Source organism: Emydura macquarii, unplaced genomic scaffold (genome assembly GCF_026122565.2).
Source record: "Emydura macquarii macquarii isolate MOO-44397 ecotype Brisbane River unplaced genomic scaffold, CSIRO-AGI_Emac_v2 contig_554, whole genome shotgun sequence".
NCBI lineage: Eukaryota > Metazoa > Chordata > Testudines > Chelidae > Emydura > Emydura macquarii.
Genome location: NW_027130691.1, coordinates 7,688,984 through 7,714,562, shown reverse-complemented (window position 1 = coordinate 7,714,562; position 25,579 = coordinate 7,688,984). Strand labels below are relative to the sequence as shown.

At 48.6% G+C, this 25,579-nt stretch overlaps 1 long non-coding RNA gene across 2 annotated transcripts in view; it reads left to right on the top strand.

The window, feature by feature from the left end:
- The first annotated feature begins 12,736 nt into the window (after window positions 1-12,736).
- The window catches only part of LOC137147359 (uncharacterized), a 107,690-nt gene continuing 94,847 nt past the window's right edge, over window positions 12,737-25,579 (top strand). The window contains exons 1-3 of one of the 2 annotated variants that reach the window (XR_010918186.1): window positions 12,737-12,833; window positions 19,615-19,730; window positions 21,489-21,834. This is a non-coding gene — a long non-coding RNA (uncharacterized lncRNA). Of the gene's footprint in view, window positions 12,834-19,614; window positions 19,731-21,488; window positions 21,835-25,579 lie in introns of those variants that run through there. The other variant, XR_010918187.1, reaches the window with a different exon arrangement.

Here is a 25,579-nt window from a genome sequence, read left to right as displayed (position 1 = left end):
TGGCTTTTCTCTGCTTTGGGCTGGTCGGCAGGCCGGGGTTCTCCTAACCTTGTGCGCTTTGGAAGTGTTCCAGGCCTCGGTTTAGTTGTGCCCCTTGCAGACTCAGGGGCTGGTATGCACGTTGCTTTAATTTGCTCTCAAATGGAGCCCAATTACATCTTTAGGTGCTTGGCTGTTAAGTCAGTAATTATTTCACAGTAGCCTAGCGTGTTTCTTAAACGGCTGCTGCGCCATGGGCTCTCTAAGTTACTACTCTGTGCAAACCTGGGGGAAAAAAGACTGGAAAGAATTCGTTGGAAAAAAAAAAAATGAGGCCCATAGTAAACTGCTTTTTTTTCCCCCCTGCTCACCCATTGGGTCATAAAAGATATAAAAGAACTAAAGAGTTCATGTGGCTTAATGAGCTTTTCTTAGTGAGAGACTCTGACCCAGTGAATCTGTATATTGCCTATAAATCCATCTAGAAAGGAATGAATCGACCAGAATAGGTGACCCCAGCTCAGCACGAGGCACTGAGTATTTGCTCTCTACATGGCTGCTATTTCTGGTGCAAACTGGGAAGCCAGGGTGATAAACCAGGGTAGTTCTGGGCCAGTTCTCCCTAGAAGGGGAAGGGACTTGAAGCCCCACGGAGGAGAGATGTCTTTGTGCCTTTGCACTGAGCCTCAGCCCCTCTCTGAGGTGCTGTCCACCCTCTTTGTGGCAAGCCGCACCCGTCACGGTCATTGTCTTGACCCTCTGCCTAGGAGTGCACAGAACGTCCCCTCTCCGGGGGAAGTGTAGGCTCAGAGCGGTAGCTCACACTGCATGGCGCAGTAGCTAATGTCCAGTGTGTCCCACAGATGGGCTGATTCCTGGCTTATCTCTTCCCCTTCCATATGCCCCGCTCCCAAATGTACATGGAGTTCCACCCAAGCCGTGACCCCTCTGCAGCCTTTGGGAGAAGGCTGAGCGTGCAGTGCTGGTTTTGTTCCCTCCCCGTTCCATGGGCTCAGGGGCCCCTCGGCTGCTTTTCACCCCATTAGCTCATGCCCCATAGCAGAAGACTGGGACTCAAATACTCTCAGCCAAAAAAATCCACTCCAGCTGCAGGTCAGCAACAAACGCTAATTATTTATTTAATAATAAATTATTATAATTATTTAATAATTATGGCTAATTATTGACATAAGAGCGCCAGGGCCATCCCACAGCATCTAAGATGGACAATTCATTCTAGGTCAGGGCACAATAGACGTGACAGAGCATAGTGGCCTGGGCTTTGAACAACGGTTGACTTCCATCTCCTTGACAATACACTGAAACACTGCACCAAGGGCAGCACTAGTGCTAATGGCAGTTTTTTATATTGATTTCCACCCACCCATCGAAAATAATGAGGTAAGAACCAAAAGAAAGACAAAAGAACATAACGGGGAAGGAATAGAAGGGAAAGGACAATGGCATCTTGGTTTCCATCTGCTAGGAATTAATCAATGTTTTTTAAAAAAAATTACCAGATCTTTTCAAATTTGCCTGAGGTCCTTCTCCTCCAAAACGTTACCTTCTCTTTAGTGGTCAGATTTCTATCCCGAGAAGCAGTTTGGCTACTTAAGTACTGCTCTAGAGAGCCAAGCGCTGTGAGGTATGTGACTACCAGCTCTGCTGTAGCAAACCAAACTCTCTGAGAGTTGCTGTCGGGCACCATGGGTGGCAAACCCAGGGCTGTGAGGTTGCCACGCAAGAGTCTTACCCTCTGAACACCCACGCCGGGAGGTTAGATGAGGGTAATGCCCCACCACCAGAGTTACCCCTGCTGACTTAGTGGGGTCAGGTGACTAGCAGCAGAATGCTGATTGGACACCAGAGAATATAAAGCTTCCTGTTCCTGGCCCATCCCTTGCGTGGGCAGCTAATTGCTAGGCTTGCCACTGACCTGACCCCTAAAACCAAGTTCCTGCCTCTTCACTCGGTTCTTGCTCCTGGTCCTGCAGCTGGTTCCTGCTTACTCACTCTAACTTCAGTTTCTGACTCCAGCTTGACCCTCGGAGTGACTTCTGACCCAACTCTGGCTTGTGTCTTGGCATGGCCCCTGGCTCTGATCCCTGACCTGGCTTTGGCCTCTGACTGGCTTTGACCTTTGGCCTTTGACTTCGACCGAAACACTGACTTTGCCACTGGCTCTGACCACTAGGTCAGACCGCTCTGTTATGGACCCTGACAGTTGGAGAGTTTCCAAGATGATGGTATGTTTCTGATAACACAGTGCTGGAAAGAACATAAGAACACAAGAGTGGCCATACTGGGTTAGACCAATGGTCCATCTAGCCCAGTATCCTGTCTGCCAACCAGTGCCAGGTGCTTCAGAACAGGCAATCATCAAGTAATTTTTAAGGAAGTAGTCTGGTATCCTATTAATCCTCTGACCTATTTATAGCCACAAGGAGTGTATCCTGGGACAGTCCCAAAATCTGTGAGCCAGTGTGGCTCTGTGGATGTTGTGTCATAGCTTACACCTGTGCGAAGTATGTGATTTGATAGCATTTTACACTAGGGTAAAGGACTCTGGAGCTGGTCACAATGCAGAATTCCCATGCCCATTTCTTAACTTTCTTAAAAACAACGTTCTTCCACACACATTTTGTTTCAGGTCAGTCCAAATATTCTGGTTTGACGAAACCAAAATGTTTCATCCCAATTCTCCCTTTTTACACTTTGTGGTTTGTAACAGAATATAAAATACGTTTTGAAATGACATGATGACAGGTCATGATTAGGTTGGAGATAACAGAAGGCTGAGGGGAGACACAATGAGCCCAGTTCTGTGTTGCATCAAACCAGTTTCAGACTGGAGGTGCTCCGTTTACTTCAGTAGAACGGTGCTGGTGCAAAGCGGGAGGGCCAGGCCCGCTAATTGGCTGCAGCTGTACAAATGGGTGTCACAAAGAGGCCAGGCACTAATTATTTTGCACAGTCAAAGAAGACAGCACAAGCAGTAATGGACTCACGCTGCACCAGCCAAAACTTCATTTAAACAAAGGAAAAGCTGTCCCAGCTAAGTGCGGCAGGCATTCATCAGTCCTGACCCAGGCAAAACCCTTATTCAAGTCAACTGGGAATTTTGCCTGAGGTTTTATCCGGGTGGGAATAATTCGATCTTGACCCTGCAAGGGGCTCCAGGCAAGCAGACTCCTGCACCCAGTGACTACCCAGGGGTTCCCTGGGGCGGGGGGTGGGGGTGTCTGCCTTGCAGGATGGGGACATTTAGACAATGGAATTAGCTGCCATGAGCAGCTGGGAAATGAGCTGTCCCGGTGGTCTTCGAGACTGGCTTCTATCAAGGATAGTGGAAGAATAACGGCACCCATCCTGTCACAGGAACCGAACTGGGATCCTTTCCAGTCCAAGACTAGTAGTCCCAAAACGTACTGGTACCGTTCTTTTCTTGTATCTGTTTGCTGTCTGCATAACTTCTGGGGCATGTGTTTCAACAAACCAGTCCCTAGGTTTCCTGTGCAAGTCGTACCTTACTTTGCTCTGTGGCTAGTGCTGGGCTTTTGTATTCCACGTTACTCTGCTCAGTAAGAAATGGTGCTTGCTTTATTACCATGAATCCTCTCTCCGCTGGCTCTCCACTCACAAAGCAATCAACTGCACCTAGCTTTAAAAGGCCATTCAAACAGTCTGATGGTGACTGATTTTTGTCAGAGTTAGTGCTTTTAAATTAGAGGCACCTTAGAGTCTCTGCTACTTTGCTGGGAACAGGATAAGGCGGCATCTCTAGGTAACACTTTGCTATTTAGACCCTTCTAAGAAACAAACAAGGCTGCACTTTCAGCTCTGAAATCTTAACAGCCTCAGGCTTATGGAAAGCTCCATTTCATTTAGATTCTGGCATTTATGTTTGTTTGCTTTCACTATAAAGACCTTTTCATGCTAATCCTGGAGAGCTGTGTACCATTTAGCACATGTGGCCTGCATCTCCAGAACTCAAATCACTGAAGGGTTTGTCAGCACTTTGCTGAGGTCTCCCGTCCACTAGGGCGAAGTACCAATGACAAACACCTGGGGAAAATGTCTAATGTATGGCAGGCGCTGTCCCAATTCTGAGAAAAAGGACAGAGTCAAAATAAAGATTGCTGACTGCATTCTGATCTCAGCAGTCCCACGGTAAATCTGGAGTCACTCCACTGAAGTCCACCTAGACGAAAAAGCAGAGTCAGTGGCGTCTTCACTCCTTGTCCTCAATTGTTGCGTAGAGTCGTTATGCACCATTAACCATTGTCTTGCTCTACTCCAGAGCTGGCTGCTTTCCAAAGGTACATAAAGCAAGTATAAGGGCTTGAGCATGTGGTAACAAACTTGGGCAAATCTTCTGTTGACAAATCTCCTGTTTAATGGGATCTAGTTGTTCTAGGTCCAAATCCTGAATGGAAATCCCTTGGGCAAATCTCCTGTTTAATTGGAGCTTTGCCTGAATGGAGCGTGCGGGTCTCGCCCACGGGCCCTGATCCTGCAGTGACATCTGTGCAAATGGTCCCCCTGCCCACATGCCACAGCGAAGTCAGTGGGACCGAGTTCGGGCTCTAAGGGCCCCTCTGTTGGTTGCCGGGGAAAGAATCACTATATAAAGATACGTTTGTGGTATGGAAACTTGCCAGTGACGGGAGTGTGATTCAGTGCTAGTGACGACAACCTGAGGCTCCTTCTAGATGCCAGCAACTCAAAAGGTACCATGAAGGTGAAGAAATAACTAACCACAGCGGTTTTCACAGGGAGAGGGTGAAGGACAGTGAAGATTTATAGTGGATGGCTTGGAGTGAAGCCCTAAGGGGGTGTTTTTTTCTTGTGCCTTGGCTAGTTCTGAGCTCCCAGATAGGCAGTAGGTTGGCAAAAGACCTAAGATGTGATATATTCTCCAACCTGACATACTGCGCTAAGAAGGTGCTGTGCCGTGGAGCCAAACCCCCCTCTTCAAGCAGAGGTCAAGTACTTTGATTATCTCAATAGCTGAGCTACAGCAAAGCTGCGAGTTTGGTTGGTTGTGGTGGCTTTGTTGGCTTTTTCAATACATTGATTTCCCATCCCACTCCTTCCTAAGCACACGTGTTATTGGGTAAATCTACATTAGATACCCCGATGAGCCGGAACCAAGAGCTGGATCTGAGCACACCCTTCCTTTCGAACTTTAGCCATCTTGGAAAACCAGACCTTCCAACCAGTCCCTGTCTCTGTCATGGGTCTAACTCAATGGTTCCCAACCTTTTTGGCTTCAAGGCCACCGATATCATTTTTACAACCCTGAAGGGCCACCAGTCTTCACCAGCAGCCCCTTCCCCACCACTGCAGCCAGTCCTCGCTGATCTCCCGTCCCCCTGGCTGCATCAGGGAAACTGCACATGTCCTGTAGCCCCATGCGCTCCACCTCTGTCTCTAGGCAGCAGCTCCCTTCTGCCACCAGGGGGACAGGAGATCAGTGCTCCCCTTCCTCTAACTCCAGCAGGGACCCCGGCGCTAGGGACCCAGGCAGAGCGCTTTGCTCTCTGCTGCAGCCGCGGGAGGGGAGCGCTGCTCTCCCGTCCCCTTGGCTGCAGCAAGGAGCTTGCACTGGTCTTGTAGCCCCGCGGCAACACACTCTGCCTGGGTCCTTGAGCAGTGGCTCCCTTCTGCAGCCTGCAGGAGGGGAGTCACGGGCCACTCTGAAACAGCAGCCCACTGCGACTTCCATGGCATGAGCCACCTGGTAGAAGGCGAAGCAAATGAAGGCTGTTGACTTCTAATCGGTGACCCGGGGGCTGAGCCTCTACTCCCATCGGTCTGCAGGCTTGCCCCTCACGTAGGCCAAGGCTCTTGTCTGTTGCTCTGGCAACATAAAGAGGCTTTAAAGCGGGTGGTGCCTCTTCCAAACTCTTCCCTCTGTGGCTGTGCTTCCCCCGCCCAGTTCTGTGAAGGCTGCTACACGGGGGGCCCCTGAGAACACCCCCACTGTACGGGGCCTCCTGGGCTGGTGTAGTGTGGGCTTAAAGGCTCTGCCACTACTTCCAGTCCCCAGCATTTAGGTCTGATGGCCACCGGACCCTGCACTCAGACTATTGTCTACTTCCTAGCAGTCAAACAGGGCATACATTAGATTATCCCTGTGGCTTCCTTAACTCACACTGGGGGCTAGGCAGGTCCCTGCATAGCCCAGGACCCAGAGAGCACAATGGTGGCTTAAAGTCACTTTTACTCACCCATCCCTGCCCCAGGTGCAGGTATGGGGTAACTGAGAATTAGGCCCATGCTGTCACTCTGTAGTGGAGAGACAGGACCTTCCCCTCCAGAATGCTGCATCGACGCATGGCCAGGTGAAGAGTAACCAGCTCACCAACCTGCAATGAGCTCTCCGCGGGAGGACCCTCGGACTTGCCCTCAGTCCCCGTGACTCAAGGATCTCCATGCAGATGCTGGAGTCCACTCACAGTGGGCCCCAAAGTTACTGCCCTCGGATGGCTGTTCCGTCATAGGCCCTCAGCTGTGAATGGCGGTGTGTCCTGATACAGCCAGGCCGCTGGAGCAGCTCCTATGAAAGAGCACAAGAATGCTGTATTCTGCATACAGAAGTATGAAAGCAGCTTACATTCAATGAATCAACAACAGCTAACTGCTCCGAAGCCGTCTTGTTTCATGTCAATTTAGCCCCGTCTTCCAAGGGGTGCTCCAGCAACTAGACAAAGACCTTGAGTCAGCAAAGCACTTAAGCATGTCCTTAATTTTAAGTATTGTGCTTACAACCCTCCCTCTTTGCTGCATCAGAGTCAAAATGTCTGGCTCCCTCACCATCCGTCAGGTTTAAATTCAACAGCAGAACTAAATTACTCTCCAGCATGCTGAGCTGTTTGTATCTTACTGTGCTGAAGAAAAACTCAGAGGCTAAGAGTCATGGGGGGAAAAAAAATAAGTCACTTCCTCAGGAAACACCTAGAACAACAGTTCTTGAAAAAAATCTAGAGAAAAACCTCCCTTTGTTTTGATAAAATAAAATTCTACCTCTGACTCCACAACATTCTGATTCCTTTATTTATTTTTCTTGAAACGTGGTCCAACATTTTTAGCTAAAAGATAAAGGGGCAGTAAGTAGAATTCAGACACTGACATAAAATAATACATACACCTGCGAGCTGGTCTGTAAAGAACGAGAATTATGTGGGCTAACAAAAAGAAAGAAAACTAAAATACACTAATGAAGAATGCTATTAAAAAAAAAAAAACACCCAGCAGTTAAAAAATTCATATAAAATTGCTTGAGCCCTTTGAATGACCTTTTCGTTTGACAGCATCTTATGAAAGTTTTCTTTAGTTATTTCTGATCGGTGACTGAAAAATTCAGATACATTCCATGTTTTTGCCTGTTAAACCATATATTTAAAAAGATGTTTTCAGATAAAATGATACATTACGAACAAATTCCGTAATCATTCTAGTCCATACAGGTTCTTAACTACCTTCATTACTGTCGTATCTGAGCGCTTTCCAATGGCTCATGTAACTAATGTCACGTTACTAATGACTTTTCTGATTCTTAAAATGGGATGAATTTTAAAATCAACAGCTCCAATCAGCTACATCAAGGGGACAATTCCCATGAGTCACGTTAAGCCCGTGCCTACTTGTTTGTGTGAGGGTCTCCATCTTTTTTCAACTCACCAGAAACTGACTGGCGACCCCAGCAGAGCTAAAAGCATGAGCTAGTACAGTTTGAGCTAAAGACACAGCCTCTAGCTGAGAGCAATACCGGATTCCAGTCCTAGGGACGCATGTGACACAAGCCCTAGTGGGTTCCCAGGCTTCATTCATTTTTCACCTTTGCTGCTGTTTGTTGGACTTAACTCCATTTTGGACACTGAAATGAGACTTATGATTTTCTTTTAATTGTCATCTAGAGACAACAGTGGCCACGGTGCTGAATGAGGTAAAGACAGTCCCTGTTCCAAAGCCTTACAGCCTGAAAGAGACACAGAGAACAAGGGAGTGTTTAAAGTCTCTCTCTTATTAGGTTAAGTTTCTGGTTTGTATGTACTAGCAAAAGGCCTGATTCTGGGAGGTGCTGAACACCCTCAACTCCCACTGAGGTCATAAAAACTCAGGCCCAGATTCAGGAAAGCAATTAAGCATCTGTGTAACCTCAAGCAAGTGCTTAAATCCCATTGAAGTCATGCTTCAGATTAAGCATGTGCCTTTGTGTGTTCCTGAATAGGGATGGACTTAAGCATGTGCTTACGCGCTGTCCTGAATCAGGGCCCTGGTGGCATTTATTACTTTTCAAAGCATTTGTAATGACAGAACAGTCCCGACCCCAAATGCAAAGAATGCAGAGAAATGCTGGTGCTATGACCCATCTAATATAAAAAGCATGCACCTACGTTCCAGACGGGCTGTCTGGCATAGGGGCATCTCCGCGTTTCTTATGACAAGACCTTTACATTTGATGCGCCCTTTCTATTGCTTGGACGGCTCTCCGAATAAGCTGTCATAGTTCCCGAAGGGTTTAGAAGTGCCACTTTTCTTTTTAAAGCAGTGTCCTGCATCACAGCAGGAATCAATAGGTCAAATTGTGCATGTCCATTCAATCCTCTCTCAGGAAATGCTCCCATTGATTTCAGGAGCGAGGAGTGAATGTAAACAGAGTAAGGAAGATGGGAATTGACCCGCTGGATGTCATTTGTGTCCACTCGGCCAGGCCCTGCAACATTTTAGTGATACATGGCTGCTGTTAGCAGCTAGAGGGAGCTACGGAGACCCACACAGGATTCCTGACACCAGCGGGGCCCAATGTTGCACTTGTCTTGGTATGGCACGACACAGTGTGGAATTTATCACACAGCAGTCGAAAGCGTGACATCAACTCTTCTTGTGGCGGGGTTCCAAGGAGAAAAAGCGTAAGCAGGGCCTCACGTGACATGGGACAGAATCATTGATCCGAGCTGGGGATGGCTCCAAGCAGCGACATGAGGCGGGATTTTTAAGCCCCTTGAGGCACGTCTACACTGCGATTAAAATACCCATGGCACAGAGTCTCAGTGCCCAGGTCAGCTGAACCAGGCTCCCAGAGCTGGGCTGTGACGGGGCTATAAATTTGCCATGCAAACATTTGGGCCCAGGCCCCCCCCCTCCACAGAGTCTCAGAAACCAGGCTCCAGCCTGAGCCGAATGTCCACACTGCAGTTTGATAGCCCCGTTGAGCCCGAGTCAGCTGACCCAGGACAGCTGCGGCCATGCTGCAGGTCTTTTACTGTAATGTAGACGTACCTTGAGAACCCAGAGGGGGTCCGTTGCTAAGGCTTTGGTTTGTCTCGCTATAGGGAGACGTGGGGCCAGCCACAAAAGCCAGCTCTGGGTTGGATTGCAGCCCTCCTACTGGCCAGGAGCATGTGGGGGTTCTGAGATGCAGAACCAGACCAACCCTGCTTGGTGTGTTGCAAACCCCACAGCCCCCCAGCCTTCACGTCTCTCTGCCTCCCGCTCTGGGACCCTGCTGGGGGAGAGGTGTTGGAAGATCCCACGTTGCCAAGGCTGTTTGCTTCCTTCTTGCCCTGATCACGGAAATGGAGCCAGATTCTCAGATGGGGCAATTTGTAATTGCTCCAATATGCTAATTTTCACCAGCTGAGGATGTGCCCATGGGCCCCCCAAGAGCCATGGGTCGCTGATCACTGGTCTAGTTGGTGTTACCACCTAGTTCCTGATAGTGCCTGGGGCCCTTTCGCTTTCTCTTTGCTGATAGCAAAGGACCGGTGCCATGTGTGCCCAGGAAGATTCAGCCCCTCCCACAATTTGTCCCTAGTGCCAGAGCTGTGCTTTTCTCCTTAAATATGTTGCTCTTTCTGGTTTTTCCCATCGATTCCCATTGGCATAAGGACCGTCTCTTACTGCAGCTGCCCACGGCTTTGCACAGCTAGAGGCAGGACTGTGTGTCTTGGCATAAAGCAGGGCTGCTTTCCCCAGGGGTGCAGGACACGAGGCGCTTTCCCCCCAGCGATGCCGCGTTGGGCACCACTCGGCCCCTGGACGCTCCCAGGGACTGCTGAGGAAACGACTCATCGAACGCTGACACCCACAATAGACTAAGCCAAAAAATAACCCAAAGCACTGGAAACCATCGGTCCGCTGCACTAGAACTTTCCTCCACCGCAAACACTGACCCTGGCCTGTGGACTACAACCCCTTCCTGCCGGAAACAGCCAGGATTTGCCCTTTGCCGTTCCAGAGCAATATCATTTTGCCATGAAAAAGCTCTTGGCACTTCCACCCGGCCATCCATCTGAGGATCTCAGTGCCCTTTATTGCCATGGATTAATTGAGGTTCACAGCATGCCCTGCGAGAGAGACAAGTGTTATCAGGCCTGTTTTATAGACAGGTAAACTGAGGCACAGGTGATGCACCCATGCTTGTGAAGTGCTAAGTACAGCCTGCCGGGTGCCCTCTTCTCCTATGAGCCTGCCACATCTTGCAGGATCAGGCCCTAACAGACTTGCCCAAGGTCACACCCCCAAGGCTCCAAGCCTGCAAGTCAGTCCTTGCAAGCAGCCCCGTGTGTCTGCGGACTGGCGTCAGTGGGGCTTCACGTGGGTGCAGGAGTCCATTTGCACAGGGCTCTTTGTAGGATCTAAACTCGGGTGTGTGCTTTGTCTAGCTCACACCAGGTTCCCCCTTGCCCGGTCTTAAATCAACTGATGCCACTGCTCACTTCACCCATGAATTTGGCCCAGGTTAGTGCATTAGCCTGACCATTGCCCAGGGCAGTGCCCTTCCCCCCACTCAGACACTTGGGAAGCGCTAACACGCAACAGAAGCAGAGACATTGTCATTGCGGGCTGCAATTTATAGCCTTATGATGAAGCTGCTTAACAGTAAAGGACTCTTCCCACTGGGGTTCTGGTGTGGTGCGGGGATTTGCCTGGTGCCTTTTTTGCCAGTGTATCCAGCAAGCGCTATCACGCTCTTTTCCTTGAGCTCTGCCCCTTTGGGTAGCCTCAGAGCTTGGCACGAACATAAGCCTGAGCCATCAGTCCCATCACCCTGTGTGGTTATCATCATTAGATGCTGTGGGACATGCGTGATGATCACACCCCCCAAACGTGGTCAGAGTAGGATGAAAAGCTGCTCGCTTGTGACATCTGTGGCTGGGGAGAGTTGCTTTTGCGTGATAGCATGGTACATTTGCAGGATAGTGGGGAAGAAAATGAAACACAGCCTTTAAAACACGTAGCTGCATGCCGTTCCTGGCTGATCCCAGCTGCGCTTCCCAAGAGAAGGGTTTCTGACTGGTTGGAGCAAGTGGAGGATTCACTAGAAATCATTCTTTGTTTAAAATATGAAGCCGTGGTTAAATCAGGAGCTCTGAGCCTGTCCTGCGTTGCTTACTCCGGGTATGTCTATACTGAGAATGGCAAAGTAGCCGCCATCAGATCGATCTTTCTGGATTGACTGAGCAGTCAGTGTAGACCCACTAAATCGATCCAGAAGTCGACGCTGTAAAACCACCCCCTCAAGTGGCGTAGCGTGCGTCGATGGGGACGCGGTTTCCGTCGGCGCAGTGCAGTGAAGACGCCGTGCAGAAGGGGGAAGCACAGCAGTCGATGGGAGTTACGCAAGCCACTCTGTGTAGACCAGGCCTCAGGCTGAAGTCGGTGGGAGTTTTGGTCGGGGAAGGCCTGCAGGATCGAGTCTTCAGTCTGGATTTCCATGGGTGTCTTCTGGGGAATGGGTAATTTGCAAACGCGCCCAGTTGCAGAGGAAAATCCTTGGCTTTAGTGGCTCCCCTGCACCACGTTCAGTGACATGCATGAGGACATCCCTGGCAGGGTGAGACAGAGTATGGGGGCTGTGGGGTGCAGAGTAGGAACTCTCCTGGGTAATACTGCCCAGTCTCTATTTCACAACACAGCCCACGGCACACAGGGACAGGAAAATGTCAGCCATCTTTACAGGATGGGGAGGCTCTCCCCTGGGAAGCAGGGACTCTAGAAAAGATGTGGGGGTCATCAGCTGAATATGAGTTCCCAGGGTGATGCTGAGCCTGGGATGCATAAACAGGGGAGTCCTGAGTAGGACTAGAGAGGTTATTTGACCTGGATTTGGCGCTGGTGCAACCTCTGCTGGAATCCTGTGTCCAGTTCTGGTGTCTACAGTTCAAGAAGGATGTTGATAAATTGGAGAGGAGACACATGAGTGATTAAAGGATTAGAAAAATCTGCCTTATAGCAATAGACTGCAGGAGCTCAATCTATTTACCTTAACAAACAGATGTTAAGGATGACTTAATTACAATCTATAACCACCTACATGGGGAACAAATATTTGATAATGGGCTCATCAATCTAGCAGAGGAAGGGCTACCACCTGGGCTGGAAGCTGAAGTGAGACAAATTCAGAGGTGTAAATCATTAACAGTCAGGAGTTGGAGTAATTTACCATTTACTCCAATTTACCATTGGAGTAATTTACCAAAGGTTGTGGTGGATTCTCCATCACGGGCCATTTGTAAATCAGGATTGGATGTTTTTCTAAAAGATTTGTTCTAGGAATTATTTCAGGGCCTGGGTTATACAGGAGGTCAGACTAGCTGATCACGATGGTCCCTTGTGCTCTTGGAATCGATGCTGTGAGCAGAACAGGCTAGCAATCAGCCAGAGTTAATGAGGCACAGCTGCTTCCCTCCCTGGGTTCTCATTGTGGGATACAGGAAAGCTGTCAGGATTTTCCCAAGGGCCAGGCAGGCAGAGAAGGTGAGTCTTGGTGCTCCCACAAAAATGTCTTCTGCACAGAAGGCGCAAGAGATGGGCTTTCTTCCTGGTTGCTGCTGGCTGTCTGGGTGAGTCTGAATTCTGTTCAAGTTTGTTTGTTTTAAACTGGGATCTGAAGTTGCTTGTTGCCTGGTAAAGAAGGGTCAGGGCCCTGGTCCTTTATGCTACTGGAACTTGCTACAAACCAGTAGCCCAGGTTCAAGCAGCTCGTCTGTAAAGCTGCTGCAAGCTGTCTCTCTCTTGGTCTGATGCGGCCGTTGAGCCCCCTACCGGTGGGTATGCTAAGGGGGTGCAGGTGTGGCTCTGGGATGGGGTGAGGTCTATAACGAGTAGCAATGGGACTATTGACCTAAGGAAAACGTAGGCTGCTGGTTAAGAAACAAATGCCTCCCGAGTGGTGTCACGAGGACTGTGGCGTGCAGAGTGACTGGCAGCCCCAGCTCTTGGGTTGTTTAAATGTAGTGAATGTAGCTTTCAGGGAGCTTTTCTGCACAGGCAGGAGAGGGAGATGATGGCTTAGTGGAGCCTCTTCCAGCTCTGATTGTTGTGGTTCAAGGTCACCCTTAACAGCACTGCAGCCACCCCAGTTATCTCCAAACCAAAACAGACGTGTAGAGAGAGAGCTGCAGTAATAAGCCCATGGGAAATTACACACTGCATCAGGCCAGTGTCCCATCTCCACCAGGGGCCAGTACAGATGCTTCAGAGGAAGCAAGGTGCAAAGAGCTTGTCATGGGTCAGTGGGTGACCAGTCCTGGGCCTGATTCTCTGTGTGGTTTTGTAGCGTGCTGAAGACCCTTAGCTACCTGCAGAACGCACTTGGCATCTTACAGGATTGGGCCCGAGAGGAGACAGTGTGCTATTGATGTATCCAGGTAGCCAAGCAGCAATGTTGATAAAGTCTAAATCCTTCCGGAGCACGAGGCTATTGATGAAAACTGAGTAACCATTACCAGATAGGGCTGTTGACCTTGCCCATCGGAGATTAAGGGGAGTGAATGTGCCAACTGGCTCATACAGTTTATTCACTCATGAATTTGTATCTTTATCAGTGTTTGCCCATAAGACACCTGACTTTTTTTTACAAGGCAATCCCTAGCAAACCCAGGTATGAAGCTCTGGCAGCAGTCACAGGCCTGGTTGTATTGACTTCAAGAATAAACATTGCAAAATTACTCTGGCAAGTAAGAGCTACTTGTGTGAGTAAGAATCGCAGCTTGGTCCTTGTGTGTAGGTCATTACAGTGGATTTGCCTGGCTGGCGTATTGCTCTAGCTGAGCTGTGATGTTAGGTGCAAAGGCCGAGTCCCTCAACCACCTGCCGTAGGCCACTATCCCAATGCAATGCCTTCTCTTGAATGTCTTGCCAGGTTTGAGTCAGAGCCTGTGGCAATCAAGGAGACACTTTCCAGCAGCTTCAGGGGCTTTGAATTATTTCTGACAGACCCCACTGGATTTATGGCTGCCCTCCTAGAGATGAGCCACGCGCCAGACTTTATTTTTATTTATTATATGGGGAAAAAAACTCTGCAGGTCAAACAAAAGGATGCTCCAACAAATGGATGCACTTGAGGTACTAGCTGTGGAAAAACTTTTTTGTGGGGCCCCTGCATGCCGGTGGTGAATTTCTGCTCAAGTGTCTTTGAGTTGAAATACAGCAGCAAGAATAATATCTCAGTAACAGGAGACATGATGTTAAGTTTACAGCCCATCAGTGCCTGCTGGGTGGAACAGATATCCCTGACAAGCGAGAGTAGTTCTCAAGGAGCAGATGTGATGTCCAAAAGTGTTCATGTTAAAATCCCATCGGTGGCTTTTTAACTTGGCAAACGTGCCCCAGCAGTTAGTGACATAGTCTCTGTTTGCAGTGGGGTAGCTGAGGTAGAGCCGTTAGCTCACAAGGGAACGAACGTGCATGTTGCACGCAAGCCGGATGCTGGGGTAACAGTTTGGGGATCTGTTAAGAACCACCAGGCAAGCCAGAGACTAAAGAGAGAGCTAAGCATTTTCCTTGCCTTTTGCTGTTTAAACGCAGGGACTTTGCTAACCCTCGTTTAGCACCAGGATTTGAGGGGTGAGCAAATACTACAGCAGAGAGACTGCGAGCCAGAACAGGCTCAGGAATTTGCATGACAAGTGCAATTTAGTTCTAGCTACGACCCTTCCCAGCATGCAAGTGACTGCTTTGTAGTGTGCTGCAGGGATGAAGGCCCTACCTATGTTCAGCTCAGGCAGGTAGCACACCAGAGTCAGCTGCACCACTATGAACCTGGCTGTGCACCACTGCAACCTGGTTCTGTAAGGGGCCTGTGCCTGCATCACTGTAGTTACAGCACTGTGAATTTGCTTCATGTGGACCGCAGCACTGCCCCTGTTGCAAAGTCTTGGCTGAGGTAGGAAATCGCCATTCGGGGTGAAAGCTGCAAGCTGTGCACATCAGTCAGGGTGAGCTGCGCTTTGCCAAACTAACTTGATTTCACGACCACTCCTAGAACTGGACTCCTTGCTGAAAAAAGCAGGGGGGAGAGTCTGCGTGGGAGGTTGCATTGCAACAGCGCTATGCGCTGGAACACCCACAGTGCTAGGGAATGCCCTTTGGAGGTACCCTCGTAGACAAACTTTACCTGGCGCGTCTCCCATGGAGCTAAGGCTCCTTCAGAACTCCTGTAAGCTGCAGGGGGACCTGCAGAAAGCCAGATTGCTCCGTTTCTTACTGCTTATCCCCTCTCTGGGCTGCTCTGCAAAGGGAAAGCAACTTTAGTTTATACAGCAGACGATGAATTTAGCAGAAGTATTTGCTTCAGGCCCTTGAACTATGGCAAATAACTGACACTCCCCCAAGGATTTTATCTTTGGGAAAGCAACACGCCAGGCTTAGAAAGCTGATGTTTTCTCCGTTGGGATGGCCTTGGGGATCAATGGAGCTACTGTAGCTTGTTGACAGCAACGCTCGCACTTAGAACCATGACATGCAGCGTTCGCCTAGGTCAGAGGAGGGGCCCGAACTCAAATGCCACAAAGGGCTGGCTCCAGTACTCCGCCTCCCAGCCCAGGACCCTCCACTTCTGTTACAAATGCAAACCTCAGCGTGGATTTCTCCACTACATTGCAGAGACTCAGCACCCGCCTGATCAAAGCCGGGGCCAGACTGGAGTGGATCTGGGCCAATTCGCTGGCTGGCACCAAAGCTGGGAGATATTTGTGAGCTTGCGCATTGTGCAGTGATATCTGCAGGTTGGCCCCACAGCCTGGCTGGAGGGAGAGGGTCGTTCTCTTCCTCTCCCCTGTGTACCCCCACTGTAGCTGTCTAGCTATTCAGGCCAGATACTAGGCTGAGGGCCTCTGGGCTTCCTAAAGATCTTTGGGCAGGTAAAGCTAGCCCTACTTTCAGTGCCTGCGTCTATAATTCATGGAAAGGACAGTCATTGGAGTGAAATGCATGACTCAGACTTAGTTTCCCATTTTTAAGGTGGAGCCTTAAACTCCAAGGGGGAGGGAAAATCCAGAAAGCAGCAATTCGTGGTTTGGTTCCTTGATGTTTCAGAATCTGTCGCCCTCTCCCAACTGCCAAGTCTGCTCTAGTAAATGAGATCATGCCTCTTAAGTTTTCATCGCTCCAGCTAGGAATGAAGTTTGCTAAAAATGTGGGATAAAGCCACATAAATTTGGCAGTGGCCATAAATAAACACATGGAATGGGGAATTCAGGAAGCTACAGAAAACCCCTTTAACTGATCAAAGCTCTTCTGTAAAGGCCATACCGGCCATTTATGAGCTGAGTATGACCGAGCTGTCACTGGCCCTAGAACACGGTTTCTCCCCAGAGGTGATTTAGGGGATTGGCTAGAATGGCTTGCCGAGGCTCCCACAGGGGCAAGGCAAGCGTTGCCCTTCAGAGAGCCCTCCATCACCTGCTGGGGAATATTTTCAGCAAGAGACAAAGGCTGCTCGAGGCCTCCAAGCCCCTGCTAGGCCTTCTCTGCTTCTGAAGCTTCTCCTGGTTTTTGCAGAGAATGTTTCTCCTGTCTACCTGGGAGATGAAATCACCATCTCAAAGGGGCTTGTCCCCTCCTCCTCCACATCATTTGTGGTTGACAACGTCGGGTGTTTGACATGCCTGCCTGGGACTCCGGATGCCTGGATTCTATGCCCAGCCCAGCCAGTGACTTTCTGAGAGACCTTGGGAACTCACTTCCCTTCACCGCGTGTGTTTTCCATCCTGCCTTTTGTCTGTCTGATCTGTTTAGATTGTAAACTCTTTGGGGCTGGGCCCATCTCTCGCTCTACATGTACGATCCCTAGCACAATGGGGCCCTGATCTCCGCTGAGGCGTCTGAGTGCTACAGTAATAATAATAACGTGAGGCGCCCTCCCTCACATGAGTGGTGCCGCTGACATCTCATGTGAGCAAGGGTTTCGCCAGACCAGGCCCTTATTGCTTGTAAACCTCTAGTGGAAGCAGAACCAGGAGAGAGCGTGTAGTTTAGATCTCCTCTGCTGCCCGGCTGCCGCTGGATACACCGCCCCAGCTCCCTCTGCACCAGGAAAGGGAGCGTGTCTCCATTTGAAAGTGCCTTCCACATGAATAACTGATACAAGGTACGTCCACCCAGTGTCCTTACCACTTGCTGTCCTAGCCAGAGCTGCTGCAAACTAATCTCCTTTCTGAGCGAGAGCCTCACCCGTTGTGATATTTCCTCTAGTAGTAAAGCCAAAAAGCTAGAACTACCCCTACTTGTTCAGCTCGAGGGGCAGGAGAGTTAGCGGTTAATCTCTTGACATTGAGCAGCCGCTTGATAAGATTAATGTTCCCTGGAAGGAACCTGCACGTATGTCGGGTACCTTATACCACTAAGAACTGATGTGGCTTTTTATAGCGCAAGGAGAGAGTTAACGGCTGCCCCTGACTTTCAGAAGCATACAGTTACCAGTAAGCACAGTCTGGTCCTGTGAATAGTGTGTGTGAAGGGGCATGGGGTGGGATGGGGCCAGATCCTGCTGTAATCTTTAGGAGGTTATTGGGCCTGCTAGATCAACATGTTCGCACATTAGCTGGGCCACATACAGAGACACCCGAGAAGTAAAAATGCTCTGAGCAAGGTCTCTAGCTGGAGACTAAAGCAGCTGAATCTGTCCGAATCCGCCATTAAACAACCAATATCTGCACCAGGGAAATCTGGTCTGTCGGTGGGAAAGGACTAAGGCCTGGGTGCTATTGGAATAGTGCCCTGTATGTGTAAACAGATAAGGTGCCAGTAGAGGGGGTTCAGGAGCATGTAGCATCGTTCCTGGGTTTTATAGGACCAATGGCACTTTTTTGTGCACTGAAGATGGCTTCCTCTAGTAACCCCTTGCATCAGCTGTACAGGTGCAACTTTCAGGTGCACCAAAGCCTGATGTCATGGACGTGATTCTCCACCTGGTGTCGTCATTTGCACCCGGCCTGGGTTTCTGTAGCTCCTCTGTCCAAGAGACCATTTGTTCATACAGCCATTGGGGCAAGCTCTAGGACGAAACTAGAGCGATTCACATTCCAAAGGGCTTCACTGTGATTTGAAGAGCTTGGACTTTATTTATTTTATTTATTTTAAATCTTACATTCAACACCCTCTGAATCGCTCAATGGGGCCAGATAAAGGCACAAAGTAGCCTGGGAGTTTGACACCTGGGCGGTAGGTTGGAAAGGACACCGGATACTTATGGGTGACTCCAATTCCAGCCCTTTACACATCCGCATATAGCACTGAACCAGATATGATGATGATATTCATCCAACCCGTCTGTGTCCCGTACGGGCCACTTGAGAGGAGTTTAACCTATGAGCCTGTGAAGGCCCATTAAGATCTTCAAGTGAGGTTCTGTGCTGCAAAGTGACTGTAAGATTATATCCTGGGGGTCCCCTATTTACTGTCTGTCCTGGGCTTGCAGATCAAATCTGCTCAGGTAACAAATACTAGTTTGTATTGTGGTCGTGCCTAGGAGCCCCAGCCCTGACCACAGACCCGGACCCCATTGTGTGAGGTGCTGTACAAACACAGAACAAAAAGATGGTCCCCGCCCCAAAGCACTTGCAATGGAAGTAACTTCTTTTTCCTGCCTGTCACTCCTGCAATCTCCATCTGGGATCTGAAAGTCAAGCTGGGTTCTTCATAGTTTGTGCAGCATCCCCGAATGCCTGGATTTGATACTGAAAACAGTGTACAAAAGCAGCTCTTTGTGCCAGGTAACAGAGCTAGTGTACACGACAAATTGCAGCGTTGCATTCCCACCTGAGTGTGTAAGATACAGCACCCTGAGCAGGTAATGAAAGGTACGGGGCTGCCCCAACCACATTCATGACTCTGACACTGTATCGAAGAGAGAACTAAACTCCAAGTCCTGGAGCTTTAAAGCTGGCATACCAGTGCTAACCCAGCGCAGCTGCGAGGCATGGAAAACTGCTGGCAGCGCTGTCCTGTCAAGTTCTAACTTAGCTAATGGTGCCAAGATTCAGCTTCGGCACCTGGCAGTCCCCAAACCCATGAACAGACCTACAAACATTCTGAACGTCCTCACACCCGGCTGTCCTGACGGGAGTCAGGGCAGGACAGGAGAGCATCCTTTGTCTCCAAAACTAAAAAGTCTGTTGTGCCAGGAGGGCTGTGAATGATTCAATAGGATTTCTTCTGGGGGCTTTTCCTCTCATGTAGCTTGTAAATGACGTGGGTGACTGAGGCCTGAATAAAAACAATTCCAAGGGCTCTGAAATAATCCTGCTTGGCTACTTCTATAAACCTTCCATCTGACAAGCACTGGTCACTTTGTAGATGTGAACAAATTCAGCCTCGCAACGCCCCTGTGATGTTTTACAGGTGGGACAACTGAGGCACGGAGACTTGATGTGGCAAAGGTTTCCTAAGAAGTCTGTGGCAGAACTGGGAAGAGGACCCATGTCTACTGATTCCTGCTGCTATGCGTTCACCACAAGGTTGTGCTCCCCCCTCTTTCACCCCCACTGCACTGGGTGAAAATGCTTGTTAGGTAGATGCCCATAACAATCACTTTAGTCCATGCACTAGAGGAGGCTCCTGGTAGCACACGCTACAACAGCTGAAGTCGCAAAACTGTCCCTGTTAAAACCATCTTCAGATACTCTTAGTCACTTCCACAGGAGACTAATATGGGAGGTTTCTCGAAGAGGGAATCTTGAATGGGCTCATCATCTGGTTCTCCTCATTGCTGAGTTAGCATGGTAGACACCTGTGTGACACACCCTGCCTTTTCACCCCCTCAGTGACTCAAGAAACGCTCTTGCTCCTGTTGTTGGGGTGATGGGAAGCTCGGAACAAAAATTCAAGGGACGTTGCTTGGTTGTGGGTTTTTTGCTTGCTCGTTGACACTGCTCAAGTGTCCGTTGACTAAAACAAATGAAGCACTATGAAATGACCTATGGGTTTTTTTGCATGACCGTAGCAAGCTGCCGGTGGACAGGAAAACACTCCTGAACAATTGTACAGACCTTCGCCAGATGCTGACACATGGGGAATGCTAGATGTCAATGATAAAGGCTTCCATGTTGACATCATCACCTCTGAGCGCTCCAATTTGTTCATGATGCGGAGCTGACGGACACCTTTTTCCTGATGGGCGGAGGCTTTGAGGATTCTGCTCACGCTGCCGGTCACAGTCGCGAGTGGTGATGCAGCTTTTTGAAGCTCAGGCTCGTTTAAAACATATTTTCCATCAACGATGGCCGACGAGAGACCGACCTCACTTGCTATTTTATCACTTGAGAATGCCGTTGGCCGGTCTTTGGCTCTCTCTGACGCTGAGCTCCATTTCATGAGGGCAAAGGTGTGAAAAGCGACCTCTTGAACTAATGGGCTAGGGTTAACATTCTAAGGCTGTCGCCTACGGTAACACTATTTAATACCGGCCCACCCAGTGTGGGGGGCACAGTTCCATTTCTTGCTTTTAGTGCATCTCAGTTATTCTTAAAATTAAAAAGCTTCTATAAGCTTAGAGGAAATGGATTTTATTTGCTTATATAGGGCATGTATCAATACAGATCTCACATGCAAGTTTATCGGCTTGTATGGCAGGGATAAATCGTGCGTCAAAGTCATCAAATGGGCTACAAATACAACAAAAACTAAGGAATTCAAAAGTTTAACCAAAGGGGGAGGAGGGAAAACTCTCCTCCCCTGGGGTACCATTTGGTCTAGGGCCAGCCCTGGTGGAAGGCCTCTGGGAGGGACAAAGCTCTTTGATAACACAGCTTATGGCGGGCAGGATGCAAAGAGAGGCCTGCTCTGCTGCTATGTACTCTCTTTATATCTCTGCTGTCCTTAGCCATGCGTCTTCCACAGCAATCTGCAGGATTTCCCCACCTCCCTCCCTCTAGCTCAGTGTTTCTAGCAAGCTCAGCCATCAATCTTGCTCATTTAAAAACTACACTGGGCAAATCCTAGAGAATATGCTATAAGGAAGAGTCCTTTTTGGCACTGGTTGGCCAAATGCCCCCCTGGCTCTTTCCCATCCCTGGCTTCTGCGGCAGAACCCTGTGAACACCTTTAAGCTACAGTGGATTTATCCTGCCATCCAAAAGACTGTTTCATTTCTTCCTCTGCATCTGCAGAGTAACACAGTAGGGTTAGCCAGTAGCTGAGTTCAAGATTGCTATAAATAGTTCTCTGGCTTGTCAGGGGAGTTGCTCATTTATAACCGTTCTCTTCCTTGTTGACAGCCTTTTTCACATTTTGGCAGCAGCCATAGCTCTGTGCTGGCCATCCCTGCGGATGTTCACTTCCAAGCCCGCCGAGCACCTGACGAAGCATTACTGAAGTTTACCGTCCGGACGGGAGGGCGTTCCGAAGAGTGGCTCCCGCCGCAATCTGTCTATTTTTACAGTTTGTGTCTGTAACTTAATAGTTGTGCTTGCGGCCTCTCCAGCTAGCAAAGGTTCAAGTGCTTCTCCCGTCCTTTGATGTAGCCATGTGGAATGTAACAAGTCTAGTGTGCGCATCTACAGCGCCGTGCTCTGAAAAACATGGCCCGCAGCAACTTGGGAGGGATCTAAGGGGGGGGGGGGGTTTAAAATGAGATGAATAAAATGTGAGCTGTTTCAAACTCTCAGAGCATTTCCCAAACAGGACTTCAGCCTCACAACACCCTTTCAGGGTAGATCTAGAACATATAGGTGCTTTTCCATCCTCCCTCCTTGCACACAGCACATTTTAAAATGATGAAATGCAGCCACTTCTGGGGGGGAAGACAGCAGCAGTTTAACAGTGCACAACAAAACTATCCAACAGCTTAGGGCAGGAAGTGGAGAAAAACAATGCTGTATTTATTTGAAGGTGAAGGGGGAATTTAGATAGTCATATGGGATTTGGCCGGGACAACTTGTCAACTTTTTAAATGACTTGCCATGAATTAATCACTGGGATGCATTAGTTGAAAATGTGCCCATCACTATGGGCTCTGAGTGCTTTCAAGGAAGAAGACTCTGAAATCTCTTTTCTTTCCATTTGTAAATAGATGAACAGCAGGTTGCTCCCCTGTGGATACTGTTGGCCACTGGAAAATGGCTCATCCACCTTTATTAAGTTATGACTTTATCTTTTGTGAAGCATGTGGAGTTTTCACATGAAAGTGTTTTTAGAATCTCCTAGGGCTCCGCCAGCTCAAATTTTTTATCGGGCTGCTGTGGTGCTGATGACGCTTCAGCCACAAAAGGCACGCTAATGTTACACCCGGGGATTTAAGTCACATGTGGTAGTGGTCTTACTGTAAGCTTAGTGTGTTCATGTGGCTCATCTGCTTGGCAGGGTTTCTTTCCTGGTTCCTGCCTCCGGATCAATAGTTCTTACTTTCTCATGTGTACAGAAGGCTTTACATGCAGCTCCATTGTAATCCTCTGTGCCCATTACCCACAGCGACTCATTGTTTTGGCACAGAGTATTTAAGATCCTCTTCTCCTTGACGAGCAGGGAACCAAACGATTGCTTCTAATTAGACACAAGTCGACAGAGGAAACAATTGGCCGTAGCACAGGAAAGCCGAAGGGACTAATGTTAGAATGGGGTTTTCAAGTTGGATGAGCATAAAAGTTGGTCCTTTTCCACAGGGGATGTGACCGTGATGAAAAGAATCGGAAAGAACAGCACAGACCAAGAACTGTGCTCTAGTAACGCTGTCTGCCTGGTGGGAGCTGCTGTCTTTCCACGCTAACGAACTCCATGTCCAGGCAGAAATGTTGGTGTGCGAGCCACCCACTCTTTGGATGGCATCCCTAGGCGGAAAGGGCAGAGTTAAGAAGTCCCTCCTAACTTGAGATTTCCTTGCTTTGATTTAAATAGGACTTGCCAAGTTACTGGAATGTTTGTTTGCCCTTCAAACCTTTTTATTTTAAAAAGTGTAGCTGTAAGAGAACTTCCACAGCTGGTGGAATGTCAGTAAAGTGTCCCCACAGGGACAGAGGAAAAGTTAGGATAAAATAAAAAAGGATCCAAAAAGAGACTAGTCCTTTTTTCTGTGGTTCAAATACTTTAGATCAGTGGCTCTCAAACAGGGGTACGCTTACCCCCTGGAAGGCCTCTGCTATCCTAAGGGTATATCAACTCATCTAGATATTTGCCTAGTTTTACAGCAGGCTACATAAAAAGCACTAGTGAAGTCAGTACAAACTAAAACATCATACAGCCAATGACTTGTTTATACTGCTCTATATGCCGTGTACTGGAATATAAGTACAATATCTCTATTCCAACTGATTTTATAACTGTATGTTGAAAATGAGAACGTAAGCCATTTTTCAGTAATAGTGTGCTTTTGTCTGACGCTTGTATGTTTGTCTGATTTTTTTTGTAAGCAAGTAGTTTTTTAAGTGAGGTGAAACTTGGGGATGTGCCAGACAAATCAGACTCCTGAAAGGGGCACAACAGTCTAGACTAGTGGCTCTCAGCCTTTGTAGATAACTCTCCCTAAACCCCTATTTCCCTCTGGAAGATATGATGGAATAATTTCAATGGGAGACCGGTGAGATGCTAAGAGAGGCTGTTCTGGTTTTGGTTCAGAAATGCACTCCAAAGAAACTTGCTGAGCCAAATTAGAGATGGACCCAGAATGGAGCTGCAGATCCAAATCCCCTTGTAAGATGGCTCTGAGGGCAAACACCAGGTGTGAACCCTCTTCAGGCTGTGAGGAAGCTCAGATTCAAGTCTCAGCTCTCTGGGTCAGGCCCATCTCTAGCTGAGATACAATTCCAAATGTCTTAATGCTTTTCTGAACCAGAACTTCTACTGCTGTGTGTCGAAGGCCTGCAAACTCATTGCTAAGTTCCAAGTGTAAGGAAGTGGGGGTGGCATCCCATGGGCGGCAGGGCAAACCCTTGTTTGGGATCCTTCTGCGTGTCTTTTTTTAATGTCATGCAAACCAATTTTTCAAAATCTCTGGTCCTCGTGTGGCCAGATTGTACAGCTAGACTTTAGGTGTGGGCAAAATGTATCCTGAAAATCCATTGCAAGCTCCACCAGGAGAGCAAATGGTGCCAAAACTTCAATGGTAGTTGGATCGGGCCTGTGAAATTGGGTGTGACATCTCTGAAGTAAGTGACAAAATACCTACGCTGCTCTCTGGGGCCCAATGACTAATTCAGTTCATAAAATGGCTTCTCTCTTTAGGAGTCTAGGGTGGGTGGGTTAGTTGGTTGATTTGCCTCTGGATTGCTAAAGGCCCTTCAAGTGGTGCAAACTGTTTGACTCATGCTAGCATTTCCTGGTGCCCAAAGAACACTTTCCAGGAACCATCTGTGCAGCACTGACCACTGTCTACACAGCATTGGTCTGAAATCAGAACAGAAAAGGCAGAGATGGAAAGTAACTCTACAGCAGGTGACATCTGGGACACGGTTGGAGCGCCACACTGGAGTAGCTGTGGTGCAAGATGAATAGTTAAAGTATTGTTATGGTGGGAATTGCTAGATGACGCTGTTACACGTTGTCTTACTAAACCTTTTTCTGATATTGCAAGCCGTGTACAGTCTCTGAAGAAATGCTGTATTGAGGGTTTTGGGGGCAGTGTGGGGGGGATGATTGTAGATTCTTTGTAGGGAGCTTTAGCAAACAGCAAGGGTTTGCTCTTTGCTTATCTCTGCTAGAAGCAAATATTGGTGCAGAGGTGCTTCTTAGGGACTGCACGCTAGTCGCTTTGGGCTGCAGATTCTGCAGGTGAAGATTGGTGCTGGCCATTTTGTGACAGTCTCCGTGCGCGTACGCGCACACATTTCTGACTACATGTCAATGATTTCCCCTCCAACAGGGAAATGACCCCAAAATCTTCCGCTGCTGGGCAGAGGGGTGGTATTACTCTAGCCAGCATATGAGGGCAGGAGGAACTTGCACGTTTCTGAACTTCACTACGTTATTCTCCCAATTAATCTCCTTTCCTTCAGGTCACCAGCTTTTTATCTTTACAGTCAGACTGGCAAAGTAAAGAAAAGCACTTGATACAAGATTTTTTTAAAATACCTCTCCCCCTCCACTGCCTCCTCGGGGTCTCCGCTGATGACGTCCGTTTTCTTTGTCTAACTGAGCTGATAATGCAGAGGAAGGAAAAAGGACTAACTGTAACCTGCAGTTTGTTTGGAAACTTTTTATTAACAATCCACACATGGTTTAAAACCAAACAAGTCCTTTATTGAGAGTGGGGGAGTGAAAATGAACCAATCTATGCAAACTTGCTAGCTCGCTGCCCTTTATGAATCTGCTCGGAGAACTTTAGATCCATATTGACAATGCATTGTTCGTGTACAGACCTTTGCTCCTTCAAGTTCTC